The sequence below is a fragment of the Panthera leo genome, chromosome D1, assembly GCF_018350215.1.
Source record: "Panthera leo isolate Ple1 chromosome D1, P.leo_Ple1_pat1.1, whole genome shotgun sequence".
NCBI classification, from domain to species: Eukaryota; Metazoa; Chordata; class Mammalia; order Carnivora; family Felidae; genus Panthera; species Panthera leo.
In genome coordinates, this window is record NC_056688.1 from 23,188,498 (window position 1) to 23,205,634 (window position 17,137).

The following is a 17,137-nucleotide window of genomic DNA, read 5'->3' on the forward strand; positions in this document are numbered from 1 at the left end:
ATAAAAGCCAGAGGATGTCAGGGTCCCTAGAGAAATTTAAGAAGGTATTTGCAACAACTTGTTGCTTAAGTTGAATAAACCTGTTTTCTGCATTATTTGAAAATTTGAACAATAAGTCAGAGAAGCAGATTGTTGTTTGTGTGTTTTTCAGTTGTTAATAATTGGAACATGCTGTAAGTGTTTAATAATACTGTTAGGGTAATGAAAATAACCTCCACTAGCAGTTAGTAGGAGAGCTGTAGTGTAACTGAGTTAGAAAACCAAATACAGGGGTGCCTGGGTGACTCAGTCAGTTGAGCACCTGACTTCGGCTAAGGTTATGATCTCATGGTTTATGAGTTTGAGCCCCGCATTGGGCTCTGTGCTGACAGCTCAGAGCCTGGAGCTTGCTTTGGATTCTGTGTCTCCCTCTCTCTGCCCCTCCCCCACTTGCTGTCTGTCTCTGTCTCCCTCTCTCTCTCTCTCTCTCTCTCTCTCTCTCTCTCTCTCAAAAATAAATAAACACTAAAAAAAAAATTTAAAAATTAAAAAAAAAGAAAGAAAACCAAATCCACGCTGGCGTCTACTGATCCCAGTATACTAGGCAACATTTCCCCATTTTAATTTTGTTTTTTATCAAAGTAATTCACGTGTATGGTTTAAAGAGTCAGGTAGTGCTTAAAGACTTAATGGGAAAAAAAGCCATTCCCTCCATTCTCCCCACCTCATAATCTCATTCTTTAGAGGTAGCCCCTCAGTTATTTTTTTTCTTTCCTTAGGTATTATCTTCATATTTCTTTCTTTCTTTTTTTTTTTTTTAATGTTTGTTTATTTTGGGTGAGAGAGTGCGTGGCTGTGCACGGGAGGGAGAGAGAGAATCCCAAGCAGGCTCCGTGCTCAGCGTGGAGCCCCAGCTGGGGCTCAGTCTCACAACCCTGAGATCACAACTTGGGCCAAAATCAAGAGTTGGACGCTTAATGGACTGAACCACCCAGGCACCCCTCTAAATCATTTGATATGTTATTTCTTGCTTTTTTCTCCCTCCAGTGTTTGGCCTGTTGAGCTAGATGATTTGTCTCAGCTCCACTCTTGTGTTTAGGTTGACCTTTGCCTGTTTTTTCCCCACATACCTACATACCGTTAATTTTTTTCCAGATGCTCAAACATAATTGTCACATTCTTACCAGTAACCTTTTCTGTGAGCTCAGATGTGTCACTTGATGTTTCCTATGGAGAACTACTATCCAGGTATATCATTCAGGAACATGGGCTGTCACCCATGTCCCATTTCTTGGCTTACATCTTTATTTCCTAAGAAGTATTTGCCCACACACTTGTTTGATAGTTTGGAAATGTTGCAGAATTCTAGGTTGGAAATAATTTTCCCTCAGAATTTTGAAGGCATGGCTGTACAATCTGGTATCTGTAATTGCTCCACAGACATAGCAATTCAAATCCTTTTTTTATGAGACCTCATTTTATTGGGTTCCCCCCTCCCCCCCCCCCCCCCCCCCCCCCCCCTTACTGGAAGCTTTGAGAATATTCTGTCCCTGATGTTCTGGAATCTCTTAATGACATACCATGGTGTGAGTCTTTCCTCAGCTGTTGTTCTGGGTATTCAGTGGACTTTTTCATTCTGGAAATACATGTCCTTCAGTTCTGGGACATTTTCTTCTATTTTTCCTCTGATTTCTGTCCCTCTCCATCTCTTCTTTTTCTTTGATTCTTTTTCATAATATCTATTCTTGCTGTGTGGAAAGGATAACTTCAAAGAGGACCCATTAAAGTTTTTCACTTTTGCTCTCTGCATTGGAGTAGGTTTAAGATCTATTGCCAGAATGAATATCAACCCCCAAATAATGGCAAGCCCTGCATGTGAGAAGAGCTTAGTGCTTCACCCCTCAGTTTTGTAGATTGCATGAAGCCATGTGCTCCGGGAGTGGGCAGGATCTAGCCTTGCTCACACTCCCTCCCAGTTCCCATTCACCCTGATTTCCTCACTGCCCTCAGGCACTAGGATTGTACTGCTGCTTTATTCTACTGTAGAAACCTCTACTGCTGCTCTTTTGCTGAATCCGTGAGCTATTTGAGTACTGTTCAAAGTTCATTTTACTAAGATAAATGAAGAAAAGTTGAAAGAAAAATAAATTGAAAGGAGGGGCTGGTGTGTAATATAGAAAATTTACAGTGTAAAAGCAACTGCAAACTCTAGCAAAGTTTTTTTGACTTGATGAGCATGAAACCAGGATGCTTGCACTTTCTCCAAGAGTTTCTCTTGAAAACTGCCAAAATATCAACACATAAACCAAAATATCAGCAGTTGTTATCTCCAGGTAGGATTACAGGGTGGTTTTCATTTGCTCTTTGTACTTTACTTAACATATTTCCTGCAGGGCCTAGGGGGGACCTTTTCCTCTCTAGTCAAGGAGGAGGGGTGCTTTCTTATGCCAGATAGTGTCCGTGTCCCTTGGGCTCAAGCTGCTCAGCCCACTCTTGCTTCTCCCTCCAGGTCCTCCCTCCATCTAGCACTGACCTCCTTTGCACTTTTAACAAAGTATGTTTTTAGGTCTTCCTAACCTTTTTTTTGCTCACCTATTTTGTTTCCTCTGTTTTTTTCACTGCTACTTTTTAACACTGATGCTACCTGCTCAGCAAAGCAGTGCTTTTAAAGCTGTTTCTTCTCCCTTAGCCTGATCTTTCTAGTTGTTCTGGTGGCCTCTGTGGCAGATGATACCTTTTCTTTCTTTCTTTTCTTTTTTTTTTTTTTTAGCTTTCAGATTCTTGGTTCGGGTCTATATAATGCTTTCATCTTGGAGTTCATTTCCAGATCAAAGAGAATATTTTTGAGTTAATTTTTGTTAGAAAAAAGCAAATATCCTGAAAAGAATATCAAGCCAGATTAAGGTTAGAAGCTAAAACCACTTTCCTGAGTTGCCTGTCATTTATCATTCTCTTGTTCTTAAGGATGGTTGAAATTGCTTTCTAAGTACATTCCTAAAGTATATGATAGTTCTTTCAAAATCAAAAAATAATTGTGTTGGTGCTTGCAACAGAAAGAGGGAAATAATCGCCTGTAACCCTGTGACCCAGAGATTACTTCTATGGGTCATAGACCTTAACACCACATGATAAGGAACAGATTGTTGAACTGTTTTTTGACCTTTAAGTTTGAAGTATGTCTTAAAGTACCTTAAAGTATGTGAAGGACTGTGTAACCCAGGTGTCTCCTGGGTCTGAAACACAGGAGAGATCTGAGCTGAAGACTGAGATATGGGAGTTGCTAGCATTTAGTTGGTATTTTAAATCATTGGAGTAACTGGAAGGGGAGGCGAGGGAATACGTGAAGTGATTATATGGAGAACTGAAAGCAGTTTGCTGAGGACCCTCAACATTTAGGGATTAGATGGAGGAGGAAGAAGAGCTTCCTCTAGAGGGACAGGAGGAAAATCAGGAAAATCCTATGTCCAGAAGAGAATGGAATTAAGTGTCAGATGTTTCCAAGACCTAAAGGAAGATAAATACTGACTATTTCACTGAATTTTGCCATGGAGGGATGTGTCCCCTTTTCTTGATCTTCCTTGAACACAACTGTTAATCTTTACTGTACCACATACAAACATATTAAACTTAGCACCAATGTGTCATAAATAGTTTACAGTTCTGTTTCCCCTAAAAGGTGGAGACTTTTGAAGGGTATGGCCCTTCAGGGTATGGTCTTAGTCACCTTTGTGGAACAGTGTTGCATTGTGTGTTCACAACATGCACTCTGGAATCAGCCTCCCAGTGTATTAATAGCTGTGTGACCTATAGCAAGTTAACTGAACATCTCTGATTCAATGCCATTGTCTGTAATGTCTGGTGTGTGATGATACTAGTGTCTGCTTCACAGAAGAGTGAACATTTTAAGGTGTAGACACCAGTGCCTGGCTCATTGTAAATATTATGTAGTGTTTGGTGGAGGGGAGCTGGATGTGGTGGTAATAACATTGTTAGCATATGCCTGGCATTTAATGGACTTTTGAATGTGAAAATTCAACAACTTGGGACTAATACAATCCCTGTCATTTTCAACTCTGTAAGCATATACAGAATGTAGCCATAACCAGCCATAGGAAACCTGTAGAATAGATAGAATAGGAGAATAGAAGTGGACAGAGTTCAGTGCATGTAGCTTTGTTTTATAAAACAAATCTATAGACTTTTTACAAAAGTATTCAGTTTCTTTTCATGTGGTGGGGAAGGAGAAAACTGAAAGACGAAGATTTCCAAAGCAGGTGAGTATTTTTATGTGTAGTGCTGAACATTTGTTGTAAATAGGTAGCCAGTGGATATCAGTCACAGAAGGTATTTGTGTGGCATAAAATAACACTTCACCCATTCATCTTGTTTTTACACCTTATAGAATTAAAAGTATCTTTTAGACCTTAATTTGATCTCTTAAACCTTACATTAATTCATGGTAGGTGCATACTCATTCAGCCAGAAAATATTTGAGCATTTACTGCTCTGTATAGACACTTAACTGTATAACAGAATGTGCTAGGGGCTGGGGATAGGACTATAAATAAGACCAACTGTACTTGTCTTTGAAGAGCTTTCATTCTTAAGGGAGAGGCCAATAATTGCAGGTGTTAGAGATGCAGATAAGGAGCCAAATGGGGTGAGGGGGGCGGATGACCAGCCCCTGTAAAGTAACAGGTAAGCTGAGGCTTCAAGGATGGGATGGAGCCAGAAATACTTGTAGAATATACCACCCTGAGCCGTGTTCGGTGTGTGGGCCAGGACAGTGTGTGTCCATGTGGCTCTAGAGCCTGGTGAATGAGGGAGAGGGCTGGATGGGATATTGTGAAGAGGGCTGCAGATGTCAGATCAAGCCTGTCTTGTAGCCTTGATGTAAGGAGTTTAATGTTATTAACCACAGTGAGAAGCCATTGAATGGTTTTAAACTATGACTTAATCCAATTTGTGTTTTGAAATCCCTTTTACTGCTACATAAGCTTTTCTTCTTCTCTGGTCGTGTGTAAAGAAAGTACTTTAGATAGATTTAATCTATAAAATACAGAAACTGATATCTTAGCCCGAAATACTGATGTACTGATGTCCTTGAGTCATTTGCCAGAAAGAGTTCTTGCCTTAAGAATCCACCCTTAAGAATCAGTTTACATCTTAGATATCAGAAACTTGAGTTATAAACATAAAATGATTCATGTATAAAATCGTTCAATTAGTGACAGAGGATAGTCTTGAAACCTTAAGTCTGAAATCCTATTGCCTGCTAGAATCAGATTACCGTCCCTCGTTGCCATGTCTGGAAAATGATAGTCTGAATGTTGATTTACTGTGCATACAAGTGTTCACAGGAATGTGACTTTTCCCATGTTTCACTTAAAAAAGAAACGGTCTTTCATGGTTTTTGCTGTATTAAAAGCATTAATGGGAGGGACGTGCACCTGGTTATCTCAGTTGGTTAAACATCTGACTCTTGATTTTGGCTCAGGTCATTATCTCATGGTTCACGAGTTTGAGCCCCACGTCAGCCTCCACACTGACAGTGTGGAGCCTGTTTGGGTTTCTCTCGGTCTCCCTCTCTCTGCCCCTACCACGTGCTACCTCACCCTCTTTCTTTCAAAATAAATAAACTTAAATTAAAAAAAAAGCATTAATGGGGTGGGTATTTCTCTTAGTAGGAAATGCTTTTTCTGTCATGGGAAATTCTTGTAGTTCTAATCATGAGCAGCATTTTGCATTTGAGTTAATTCATTCAATAAATACCTGAATGCCTCCTCTGTTCCAGGTACCGTTCTAGGATCTTGGGATATATTGTGAACTAAACAAAGATTCCTACCTTTGAAAAGCTTACTTCCCACTGGGAGGAGACAGATGACCCAAAATAAACATAATTAGTGTATTTATTATACTAATCATAAAAATAATTAGTACGTTAGAGGGTGGTATGTGTTTTGAAATAAAAACTAGAGCAGTTAATGCGTTGAGTGGAGAAGTTGCACATTTATTTATTTATTTATTTATTTATTTATTTATTTATTTATTTTTAACATTTATTGTTGAGACAGAGACAGAGCATGAACGGGGGAGGGTCAGAGAGAGAAGGAGACACAGAATCTGAAACAGGCTCCAGGCTCTGAGCTGTCAGCACAGAGCCCGACGCGGGGCTCGAACTCACCGACTGCGAGATCATGACCTGAGCCGAAGTCGGACGCCCAACCGACTGAGCCACCCAGGCGCCCCAGAAGTTGCACTTTTAAATAGGGTGGTCGGGGTCGCATGATTGAGAAGGTGTGGTTGGAGCAACGACTTGGAACTTGGGAAGAGCATACCAGGCAGAGGGAACAACGAATACAAAGAAAAGCCCCAAGGCCAGAGTGTACCAGGCTTGTTTGAGGACCAGGAAAGAGGCCAGTGTGTCCAGAGGAAGGGAGGGAGTTCCTTGGCTTTCTAGGAACAAGTTTTTCCTCAACTTCAAAAAAGTTCATAAGCCAAAATAAATGAATAAGAGGGCATAGAACTTCCATCCTTCAAATGTTATGTAGATGGTAATTGATGAATACCTAGATTCATGTCTTGAATCTGGTAATTCCAAAGTAACACAAAATTTAAGTTAATTTCATAGGGCAGCTAAACAAAAAAAATCTTTTTCTATCAATAAGAAATGATGTTGGATCACATGCTTTTAAGACCTAGCATTTAGTAGAAACATTCCAGTTTATACATTTCCAGATTAAAAGCCAGAAGGCTTTGTTTTATAGCAAAGATGGCAAGGGTGCCAAATGTTCTTGTCTTTAAGAAGGGCAGTGATAGCCTTGAGGTTTGGGCTTAGGGAGAAAGTGCCCTTTAAGAGCAGATTTGGTTTACTTCCCTGATTTCTTTCAAACTCAGTAGCTCTAAATCCTTTTAACATTTTTTTTAATGTTTATTTTGGGAGAGCGCACAAGAGACCCAGGGACAGAGAGAGGGGAAGAGGGAGAGGTGGGGGATGGGGAGGGACAGAGAGATAATCCCAAGCAGGCTCCTTGCTGTCAGCACAGAGTTCAACTCTAGGCTCCAACTCCAGAACCTTGAGATCATGTGACCTGAGCCTAAATCAAGAGTTGGATGCTTAATCGACTGAGCCACCCAGGCACCCTTCCTTTTAACTTTTTTAATTAGGTGGTCTAATTTTCTGTTTTCTGACTCTGTGCAGTTTTCCTTGTTTTTTCTTAAGTTTCTAGTCTAAATAAATCATTACACTACATTCATAAGGTCCTCAGCAATAACAATCTAATAGAGTATAGCCTATGTCCCATGCATACCAAGTGTATTACATTGGTATATGTATTCAGTATCCTTTTTAAAAAAAAAGAAATTAATGTTTACTTTAGACAGAGAGTGCACACACGCTCACGAGTTGGGGAGGGGCAGAGAGAGGTGGACACGGGATCTGAAGCGAGCTAGGTGCTGACAGCAGGGAGCCCAGTGTGGGGCTTGAACCCATGAATGAGATCGTGACCTGAGCTGAAGTCAGATGCTTCACTGAAGGGGCCACCCAGGTGCCCCCAGGGTCTTTTGTTTCCGAAGCACAGTGCTTTATAAAGAACCAGTTCATCCAGGACAATCACTGGAGTTATCCCACTCGTACTTGCCATAATCTTTTCTCATGTTTCTGAATTTTGTTTTTCATAGAGTATCTTTGTGTACTTTCTTAAACTTCTTTATCATCTATTCCTTTCCCAATGTGTCATGGTTGTTTTTTATATTTGAGTCCTGTCTGTGAATTGGTGTTCGTTGTTTCTAGCCTAGTTTCCCCTGAGGTTGAAGTTGAAGTAAGATCACTGAAAAAAATGCTCAGAAGCATGGGTCTTTGACTTTCTGAAGCAAAACATTCTGCAGTTGACCCTTGAACAACACAGGTTTGAACTGCATGGGTCTCCTTATATGCAGATTTTTTTTCATCATGATAAGTGTACTCTTTAATCCCCTCCCTGCCCACCACTCCTCTGGTAACCATCAGTTGGTTTTCTATAGGTAAGAGTCTGTTTCTTGGCTTGTCTTTTTTTTCCCCCTTTGCTCCTTTGTTTTGTTTCTTAAATTCCACATATGAATGAGATCATATGGTATTTATCTTTCTCTGACTTATTTCACTTAGCATTATACTCTCTGGCTCTATCCATGTTGTTGCTAACGGCAAAATTTCATTCTTTTTTTATTTTTATGACTGAATAATATTCCAGTGTGTGTCTATCACTTTTTCTTTATCCATTCATCTGTCGATGAACACTTGGGCTAGTTTCATAGTTTTGACTATTGTAAATAATGCTGCAATAAACATAGGGGTGCATGTATCCCTTTGAGTTAGTGTTTTCGTATTCTTTGAGTAAATACCCAGTAGTGCAATTCTTGGGTTGTAGGGTAGTTCTATTTTTAATTTTTTGAGGAACTTCCCAACTGTTTTCCACAAAGGTTGTACCAATTTGCATCCCCATCAACAGTACAAGAGGGTTCCTTTTTCTCCACATCCTTAACAACACTTGCTGTTTCTTGTTTTGTTTATTTTAGCCATTCTTCCAGGTGTAAGGTGATACCTCATTGTAGTTTTGATTTGCATTTCCCTGGTGATGAGTAATGTTAAGTATTTTTAATGTGTCTGTTAGATGTCTTGGGGAGAAATGTCTGTTCATGTCTTCTGCCCCCTTTTAATTGGTTTTTGGTTTTGGGGTATTGAGTTGTACCAGTTCTTTATATATTTTGGATACTAATTCTTTATCAGATATGTCATTTGTAAATATCTTCTCTCATTCAGTAGGTTGCCTTTTCGTTTTGTGGATTGTTTCTTTCATTGTGCAGAAACTTTTTATTCTCATGTAGTCCTAATAGTTTATTTTTGCTTTTGTTTCTCTTGCCTCAAGAGACATATCTAGAAAAATGTTGCTATGGCCAGTGTCAGAGAAATTACTGACTGTGTTCTTTTCTAGGATTTTTATGGTTTCATGTCTCACATTTAGGTTTTTGTTTTTTTTGTTTTTTTTTTTTTAAGTTTATTTATTGTGAGAGAGAGAAAGAGAGTGAGGGAGGGGCAGAGAGAAAGGGAGAGAGAATCCCAAGCAGGCTCCTTGCTGTTAGCAAAAAGCGCAACTCCGGACTTGAACTTGTGAACCATGAGATGATGACCTGAGCCAAAACCAAGAGCTGGACATTTAACCAACTGAGCCACTCAGGCACCCCTCATATTTAGGTCTTTAATCCATTTTGAGTTTTATTTTTGTGTATGGTGAAATAAAATGGTCTAGTTTCATTCTTTTACATGTGTATGTCCAGCTATTCCAACACCATTTGTTAAAGAGACTGTCTTTCTCCCATTGTGTATTCAGTCCTCCTTTGTAGAAGATTAAGTGGCCGTATAATTGTGAGTTTCTTTCCGGGTTTTCTGTTCTATTTCATTGATCTATGTGTCTATTTCTGTGGCAATTCCATACAATTTTAATTACTTCTGCTTTGTAACATAACTTGAAATATGGGACTGCGATACTTCCAGTTTTGTTTTTCTTATACAAGATTGCTTTGGCTATTCATGGTCCTTTGTGGTTGCGTACAAATTTTACGATTGATCTAGTTCTGCGAAAAATGTCATTGGTATATTGAAAGGGATTGCATTAAATCTGTAGATTGTTTTGGGTGATATGGACATTTTTTTTTTAATGTTCACTTATTTTTGAGAGAGCACAAGAAGGGAAGGAGCAGAGAGAGAGGGAGACCTAGGACCCAAAGCAGGCTCAGCACTGTCAGCATGGCCCCCAATGCAGGGCTCAAACTCACGAACCATGAGGTCGTAACCTGAGCTGAAGTGAGATGCTCAGCAGACTGAGCCACCCACGTGTCCCAGGTAGTATAGACATTTTAACAATATTTGTTCTTCCAACCCATGGGCACGGAGTGTCTTTCCATTTCTTTGCATTGTCTTGAATTCCTTTCATCAGCGTTTCAGAGTTTTTAGAATACAGGTCTTTCACCTCTTTGGTTAGGTTTATTCCTAGATATTTTATTGTTTTTGGTGCAATTGTACATGAGATTGTTTTATTATATGCAAATTTGTTTTTGATAAATATAGGACAGTACTGTAAATGCATTTTCTCTGCCTTGTGATTTTCTTACCATTTTATTTTCTTCAGCTTACTTCATTATAAGAGTACAGTACATAATACATATAACATATAACATACAAAATATATGTTAACCAACTGTTCATTTACTAGTAAGGCTTATGGTCAACAGTAGGCTATTATTGGTTTGGGGGAGTCAAAAGTTATGTGTGAATTTTCGACTGAGCAGAGGGGTTTGGGGTACCCCCCATTGTTCAAGGTTCATCTGTACTTTATGCTCACTGAAAAAAAGGAAAATGGTGTGCATTCATAGAACTGCAAATTAGAAGTGCTTTTGAAAACATTGCAGGGCTTTTTTTCCTTCTTCCTCCAGATAGGACTGTATATGAATCACCCAAGAATTTAGCATTCTTACCGTCTTTTTTGTTAAAAGGAAATATCACAATCTCTTTAAGCCACCAATCCATTGCCATTCTAAGTGGGAAGTTCAAGAGCCTAGCATTTTGGTAGACATTATAGCTTTATTGTATGACAAGATTAAAAGAAATTGAATACACTCAAAGCGAGCTTATTCTTAAAATCACTCTTTCTTGGGCATTCTGATAACTGAGTTTTTAACATAATTAACCTAAGATAGGTGTCTATTCAAATTTTTCTTATGTTTATTTATTTATTTTTGAGAGAGCGAGCGAGCACAGAGGAGGGGCAGAGAGAAGGAGATAGAGAATCACAACCAGGCTCCAAATTGTCAGCACAGATCCAAACACCAGGCTCAAACTTACAGATCCTCACAAACCGTGAGATCATGACCTGAGCCAAAATCAAGAGTCTGACACTTAACCGACTGAGCCACTTAGGTGCCCCTATTCAGTTATTTTTTATCTGCTATATCTGTTAAAGTTAACTGTGTACTTGAACATGAACTTGAAAGTAATGACTAAGTTGAACCTCAGTAATTTTTTTTTGTTTATCTTAATGTTGAAGAACATTTTCTTTTCCTTTTAGTTAACTCTAAGAGTAATTGTAAAACAAATCTACTTTGTATCTTATATTCTGACCTTGTTTTTGCTGTTTAATGGAATTTGGATTACAAACCCACAATGTGGGGACCTCTGAGGTGTTTCACCTTGTGTTGATGTGAATTCACTTAATCATTATTTAAAAAAAAAAATTTTTTTTTTAATGTTTATTTTACTTATTTTTGACAGAGACAGAGACAGAATGTGAGTGGGTCAGGGGCAGAGAGAGAGGGAGACACGGAATCCAAAGCAGGCTCCTGGCTCCGAGCTGTCAGCACAGAGCCTGATGCAGGGCTCGAACTCACGAGCTGTGAGATCATGACCTGAGCCAAAGTCGGATGCTCAACTGACTGAGCTACCCAGGCACCCCTATCATTATTAACATTCAATACACTTAGGGCTTTTTTTTTTTTAATGTTTACTTATTTATTTGGACAGAGAGCGAACCTGAGCAGGGGAGGGGCAAAGAGGGGGAATGAGAATCCCAAGCCGGCTCCCTATTGTTTATATCAGTTATTTTCAATTATAAAACCAAAGTAGCATATCACGTGTAAGGAGCAAAATTGTTTTTTATTTTTGTTTTTTTTATTTTAGAGTGAGCATGGGCAGAGACAGAGAATCTTAAGCAGGCTCCGCGCTCAGCACAGAACCCAGTGTGGGACTCCATCTCACAAACCCTGAGATCATGACCTGAGCCAAAATCAAGAGTCGGATGCTTAACCGACTGCATTTGCCAAACTTCATGTTGTCAAAATAGAACTTTTTTTTTAATCGTCAAACTCAGTACTGTTTGAGTCAGAAATCCTCAAGAAAGTAAAAAGCAGCAGGGGGTGGAAATTAGGTGGCATAATCTTAGTAAACGTTTTTATTTTTATTATGACAGAAAAGTCTTCCCTTTAAGACTTGTCAGATTAACTCAAAGAGCAACACTCTGTAATGAGAATATCTTCTGGGGTCGCCCAAACTGGGATGAATCTACATTTGTATGCAGCAGTATCGTGTGTGCTCTTTTGGCAAGAACAGTAAGCCCTTGCGGGTTTCTCCACACTGTCTTCAGAGGAGAAATTTAGTTTTCAAGGACTCCATAGAACATAAAACCTTGCCCTTAAAGATTTACTTAATCTCATTTTCTTTGAATAGCCTGTGTCATTTGTGATGAAATTGTATGATTGTACTATTTGATACGTGGAAAATATTTTATTAAAAAGTCTCCTTCCAGGGCGCCTGGGTGGCTCAGCCAGTTAAGCATCTGACTTCAGCTCAGGTCATGATCTCACAGTTCAAGAGTTTGAGCCCAGCGTGGAGCTCTGTGCTGACAGCTCAGAGCCTGGAGCCTGCTTCGGATTCTGTGTCTCCCTCTCTCTCTGCCCCTCCCCTGCTTGCCCTCTGTGTGTCTCTCTCTCAAAAGTAAAATTTTTTAAAAAGTCCCCTTTCTTAGCAATGCGTGTTCCTGTTTTCAGGATATACCTTCTCAGAAGCTTCACAGGAGAGAAAGCAGTGACAAAGAAGGAAGTTATTTTTTGCATGATAAAATCATCAACTTTAGTCACCAACTTCTAATTCAAATGAAATTTTAATTTGGGTGTCTTACTCTTCCTTCTTAAAACAATTTTGGGGGCACCTGGGTGGCTCAGTCAGTTGAGCATTCAACTCTTGATTTTGGCTTAGGTCATTCATGATCCCAGGGTTGTGGGATTGATCCCCCACATCAGGCTCCATGCTGAGTGTGGAGGCTGCTTAAGATTCCCTCTCTTTCTCATTGCCGCTCTCGCCACTCATGCTGGCTCTCTCTAAAATAAAATTTTTTAAAAAATTGAAAAAGAACAATTTTATTCCTTATATATATGTGATGTGTTACTTTGGTTTTATAATTGAAAATAACTGAAACAAATAACATCTGAGCTCTTGAGCCTGGAATACCAATGTGGTTGATTTTAGGACTTGAATAAAAAGACCATAGAATTTGGGGTAAACCTCTCAATTCCTTAGAGTTTTTCAGAAACCCTACCTCTGATGAGGTCGTTCTCATATTGCTCATATATGGGTCATTGCTTGGTAAAATGCCAAGAGTAAGTAGTGTCAGTCTGGCATTTTATCAGTGACTACATTAAAGCATATTTTCAGGAAATAAGTGTGACAGATCTTATGTGACAGAAGATAGAGGATATCAGGCACATACAATTTAGATACAGAAGTAAGAGCAAACTAAGTTAACCAGAGGTAGAGGAAACACTTCAAGACTGGGGGGTACACAGAGGAATCCAGTCCTCACATATAGTTCTTATATATCAGTTTCACCTCTCTGTGTTATTAGGAAGAAATGGAAAGTTTTTTTACACATTGATAGGAAGGGGTGCAATCTATGTTATAGAACTGAATTTATCAACTACTTTAGTAAAATTAATTTGTTAATTGGCAATAAGCTTGTTGCTTTTGTATTACTTTTGTAGTACTTTATACTGGATATCTTTTCCTTCATTCCTCCCCCATAGTTACTGAAAACCAGATGTGTTGGAATTAGTCCAGAAGCCACAACTAGAAGGATTTGGTTTCTTCCAAGTCAGAGGGTGACTATCTTTTTCTCTTAAAAACTGAAGTTAACCCTTTTCTGTGTTTATGCTAGAGAAATAAGCCAGTCTTTATTCTAGTCAAGGTTTTATATATTTAATGGAATGGGGGAGAGCTTACTGTAAATACAGCTGGTCTTTTATTTTTTTTTAAGTTTTTTAAATTTTGTTTATTTTTGAGAGCGAGTGAGTGGGTGAGGGGCAGAGAGAGAGGGAGACACAGAACCTGAAGAAGGCCCCAGGCTCTGAGCTGTCGGTACCGAGCCTGACGCAGGACTCAAACTCACGAACTGTGAGATCATGACCTAAATTGGATGCTTAACCCACTGAGCCATCCCGGCACCCCAGAGCTGGTCTTTTAAGGCAAGAGATGTACCATTTCCTCAAGCTAGTCATTTGTAGATTTTTTTATTTCCAGGCAAAAATGCCATCATTAGAATTTTTCTCTCCTTTTGATTTGTTCTGTCTGCCCATATACCAAAATGTATTATCCTGAGTTCCTTTTGGCCTGTCAGTTGTTTGAACTGAAGATTACACACTGGAAGCCTGAGGAGAGACCACTAGGTCAGCGTGAGGAAAAGCAGGCTGGGAGACCTCACTCTCATTCTTCGGGGAACCAGATTTTGCTGTCATTGTAGCACCAAGAGCAAGAGCTACTGAGATTTTTCAGTGTTTTCAAATCCACAAGTCCTCTAGTTTATATGAAGTTAATTTCAGCCCCCTTTCCACTTGTCCCTTTTCTGTGTTTCTTAATGGATTTTTCCAAGGATGCTCGCCTTGATTTTTCCCTTTCATTCACAAGATAGAAGCATTCTATTTCTTGCCAAGCTGATGGGTTTCAAAGTGTATGTGTTCTATATGAAGACTTAGGCCTTAAAAAATTGTTAATGAGGTTGCTGTTACTTTCCTCAGCATTTACCAAATACCCGACTTTTATTTTGCTGAACTCTCTCGGCCTTGAAGGATTTTTCAGTGGCTTTAGCAGTAATTACAGTAACAAAGACGCTGCCACAGGTGATTGCCTTTGTCTTCTTGTGGCAGAAAAGCTTTTCCCCCCTCTGTTGTATATAGCAAGTCCCCCTAAAATGAAAACTCAGTGATCACATAAATAAGTGTGCGAGCTAGTTGATGCATGTTAAGAATTTCTTGTCGGGGCGCCTGGGTGGCTCAGTCAATTAAGCTTCTGACTTCAGCTCAGGTCATGATCTCACAGTTTTGAGTTCGAACCCCAGGTCGGGCTCTGTGCTGACAGCTCAGAGCCTGGAGCCTCCTTGGGATTCTGTGTCTCCTTCTGTCTCTGACCCTCCCCCACTTGCTCTCTCTGTTTCTCTCTCGCTCTCAAAAATAAACAAACATTAAAAAAAAAAAAAGAATTCCTTGTAAGATTTTCGTAATCATTGTGAAAGCTCTTTATGGGTAACTGCATGTTGTTTAGGGTAAACACTAAAATGGGTTTGTTTGTTTTTTTTACTGAAACAGTACTCTAGAAGAAATAGGATACGGTTTATGCTCCAATGCCACTAGAGTGTATATGTGAGATTGTATGAGGCATCCTTTTGCCTGAAGGAAAGATGTTCTCCTGTTAGAAAACAGGATGTGTATATGATTACATCTAATGTGGCCATATTGAATTTCTTCTTATTTAGTTCCTAAATAAGAGGACCCAAAACATTGCAGTAACAATTCTTAGGACCCGTTGGCCATATTCAGTTCTCTTAAATTATGTAGATAGAATGGATCTTAAGAATAGTTGACTCTGGGGCACCTGAGTGGCTCAGTTGGTTAACTGTTCGACTTCAGCTCAGATCATGATCTAATGGTTCGTGGGTCTGAGCCCCACATTGGGCTCTGTGCTGACAGCTCAGAGCCTGAAGCCTGCTTTGGATTCTGTGTCTCCCTCTATCTGCCCCTTCCCTGCTCACGTTCTTGTCTCTCAAAAATAATAAATAAACGTTAAAAAAAATGTTTTTAAACAAACTAAAGAATAGTTGATTTTGTAAAGAAAAAAAGAAAGCTTAGTATTCAGGTGTAGACACCAAGAATTTACCATCTGTTAGAATCCAGGGAAAGTGGCCTAGCATATTTTCCAGGAGAAAATGACACGACCCGTCTATGTAGATTAGTGGTGGTAGGGGGTACGTAACAAATGGCATCTGTCACCAGAAAAAGCTGTTTCATTCAGCTTCTGAATTTAGGTGAGTGCCATGATTATATCAGCAGAGTGCCTGGTCATATAGCAGCTATCAAGCATTACCCAGAATTATTTTGTGTAAATCTGTCTGGAATGTGGGATCTCCTTTTTTGATAGTTTCGGTGTGCAAATTAAAAACAAACAGGGACACCTGGGTGGCTCAGTCCATTAAGCATCAGACTCTTGATCTCGGCTCAGGTCTTGATCTCGGCTCAGGTCTTGATCTCAGGGTCATGAGTTCAAGTTCCACATGGGGCTCTCCCCTGGGCATGAAGCCTACTTAAAAAAAAAAAAAAAAGTGAGTTGCTAAAACTTGGAGGACACTTTTAGGTTGTAATAGAGTGGTTCAGAGCATGAACTTGGAAGGCAGACTGCCTTGGTTTGAATTATGGCACCCAGCCTTTCTGTCCTTCAGTGTTTCTCATCCCTAAAATAGGATAATGTACTTGATAACTCTAAGCACTTTTCCAGTCTAGAGCCCAGGCTACACTTTAGAGTAGAAAATGACTTCACATAAATTAAAACTTAATGGAAATATTTCAGTATTTTAAATGGTGATTAACTTAGTAAACAGGGAAGGTGTTGACTAACAAATGATTTGTACATTTATTTATTTATTTTTACAAATGATTTGTACATTTAAATGAAGGGAGGATGACATCTGGTATGCTTACATTTAACAAAATAGCTGGATTGTAGAAAAATTGCTTGCATTTCATTTGGTTGTTTTCTATTTGCCTCATCATAAGAATTTCCTGAAGATTCTGGAGATTCTGGTTCAGTAATTTGGGTTTGGATCTTGAGAACATACACTTTTTTAAGTCAATTGATAGATTTTTATCTTTTAAAAACATACATTTGACAAACCTCTCAGATGACTATTAAGAGACAGTTTACAGAGTTAAGTATTGTGTGTCTTCTCTGAACCCCAGCTTTCTGACCAACAGAATCAAAGATTTGACTAGAAAGATGGTCTGCTTCCTAACTCACTTTATGATTTTGAGATTCCTATCTAATGATTATGATATCAGAGAATTCCATTACATGTGATGCAATATGGGGTGAGGAACTGAGCCTTCTATTTACCAGAAAAATTAATTCAGCAAACTTTAAAAAAATGTTTCCATAAAGAAAAAAGCTTTCTAATAAAATAATAACCTTGAGATAATTTGTATTGATTCAGTTAATTCTAAATATCGATAATGAAGCAATAATAAAGCACCCAAAACTCTGGTAATGTGTATTGTCTTTTGTTGGGTGTGTGTACACACTATTTAAAATACTGCT

The 17,137-nt window shown here is 39.1% G+C and overlaps 1 protein-coding gene across 2 annotated transcripts in view; it reads left to right on the plus strand.

The window, feature by feature from the left end:
- The window catches only part of FAM118B (family with sequence similarity 118 member B), a 48,998-nt gene that overhangs the window by 5,784 nt on the left and 26,077 nt on the right, over positions 1 to 17,137 (plus strand). The gene's annotated exons all lie outside the window — the stretch shown is intronic.